Raw genomic sequence first — 2,297 nt, 5'->3', positions numbered from 1 at the left:
CCAAATATTTCTTCCCAGTTAGTAGGTTTTCTTTTTTTCCTTGTTGGAAAAAAGTTTTTGATGCACACAGGAATTTAATCTTTATGAGGCTTCATTCCTCAGTTTTCTCGTCTCCAGGTTGTGCATTTCTGTTTGTCTTTGCCAGTCTCTTTATACCACAGGTGAGGCCTTTTAAGCTTGGTCCCACTTTGTCTCTTATGAACTTCATGGTTTTGTCCCGCAGAAGAAGGAGGAGCATGTCCTCAAATTCCTTGCAGCAGGAATGCACTTGGGCAGCACCAATCTTGACTTCCAAATGTAACAGTTGTTGTTGTTAAGTGCCATTGAGTAGTGGACGACTCATAGCTACCTTATGAACTAAAAACCTGAACATTCATAGGGTTTCTGGAAGCAAGCTATTGGAAGTGGATGCCACTCCTGCCTCCAAGCTTGTTTTAATCAGGAAGCTCCACTAAACACTGTCCACCATGGGTAACCATTATCACATTTGACACATCAATGTCACAGTGTTTAGCGTCATAGCAACCTCAAGTTACCTCTGTACAGCAAATGGACAGTCCAGTGCTATACCACATAGAAGAATGTTTGACCAAAAATAATTAAAACCAGGCCTGAGGGTCGCAGATTAAAATCTCCCACCTTTGGCTTGGTAGCATCACTTTCTGTTCACTAGGCCAACTGACCTCTATGTTGTTGTTGTTGTTAGGTGCCATTGAGTCATAGACGACTCACAGCTACCCTATGAGTGAAAGACCTGAACACTTGTATAACTTTCATAGTTTCTCCAAGTTCATAGGGTTTCCGGAGGCAAGCTATTTTGGAAGTGGATGCTATTCCTACTTCCAAGGTTGTTTCAGTCGGGAGCTCCACCAAATACTACATTCCTCCCTAATCTTCACCGGAACTAGGAAATAAGCCTGTGTAGAATCCAGCTGCTGTAGACTGCTTCCAAACTGGATTTGTTTACCTAAAGGAGTATTAAAGGCATCTACATCATAAACCTGAAGAGAACCTGGGAGAAGCTTCCCTTGGCTGCTCTGGCCATTGTTGCCATTGAAAATCCAGCTGAGGTCAGTGTTATATTCTCCAGAAATATGGACCAGAGAGCTGTGCTGAAGTTTGCTACAGCTGGAACCACTCCTAGTGCCAGATGCTTAACTCCTGGAGCCTTCACTAACCAGATCTAGGCAGCCTTCTGGGACCCTCAACATCCGGTGCTTACTGATCCCAGGACCAACCACCAGCCTCTGACAGAAGCATCTTATGTTAACTGGCCCACCACTGCCATGTGTAACACAGATTTCCCTCTGCACTACATGGACATTGCAATCCCATGCAACAACAAGGGAGCTCATTCCATGGGTCTCATGGTAGATGCTGGCCCAGGAAGTCCTGCACATGCATGGCACAATATCCCAGGAGCCACGGAAGGTCCTGCCTGATCTGTATTTCTACAGAGATCGGGGAGATTCTGAAGAGGATGAGAAAGCTGCTTCTGAAAAGGCTGCGAGCAAGGAGGAGTTCCAGGAGGAGCCGATGGCCCCGGCCCGTGCGTCGTTTCCTGCGACTCAGCCCGAGGTCGCACACCAGTCTGTAGGTGTGCAGGATCCCTCTGTGTGTATCCAGCTGTTGCCTGAGGAGACTGGAGTGCTCAGCCTGCAAGTGAAGACTGGTCTGCAGCCCCCGCTGCTCAGGCCACTGGCGTTGGAACAACCACTGAGTGGTCTTAACCTGTCTGTATACTCTTAAAAAAGTGGAAATAAGGTGGGTGGAAAAGAAACAATATGTGTCTTTAAAAAAGGAAAGAATTTAATCAGGACATCGTTGTCTCCCCCCACCTCCTTTTTTTAAGACATTGTTTTCAAGTTTTGGTGAGACTGAAGGACTTATAAGGTGGGTACCCACACCATCTTCATGATCTTCATGATCATGGCTATGTTTGAGTCTGTTGAGGATGGTAAGACATCAGGAAACCATCAACAGCTGGGAGCATCTACCAGTCCTCGGCCTCATGGGAGAAAGAGGATGATTATTAAGTTTCCAAAAATTTTTCTATTACCTTACAACTGGACCAATAAACAACATGAAACATGAAGAAAAAAATGGACATTGTCAAGGATTTAATTTAACTTAGCTCTCCCATCAACACCACATGGAAGCAATAGTCACACAATCAAAGGATGCATTGCAATGGGCAAATCTACTGCCAAGGACCTCTTTAAAGTGCTAAAATTGAGAATGTTGCTTTAAAGATTAAGGTGTACCCGACTCACACCACAATATGTTCAGTTGCTTCA

At 45.0% G+C, this 2,297-nt stretch overlaps 1 pseudogene; it reads left to right on the top strand.

Moving 5' to 3' along the window:
* The first annotated feature begins 262 nt into the window (after positions 1 to 262).
* On the top strand, positions 263 to 1,730 carry LOC102866471 (annotated as a pseudogene).
* The last annotated feature ends 567 nt before the right edge of the window (positions 1,731 to 2,297 follow it).

This window comes from Elephantulus edwardii, unplaced genomic scaffold (assembly GCF_000299155.1).
Source record: "Elephantulus edwardii isolate Elephantulus edwardi_28Jun2011 unplaced genomic scaffold, EleEdw1.0 scaffold00068, whole genome shotgun sequence".
NCBI classification, from domain to species: Eukaryota; Metazoa; Chordata; class Mammalia; order Macroscelidea; family Macroscelididae; genus Elephantulus; species Elephantulus edwardii.
This window is presented reverse-complemented; position numbering and strand designations above follow the sequence as displayed.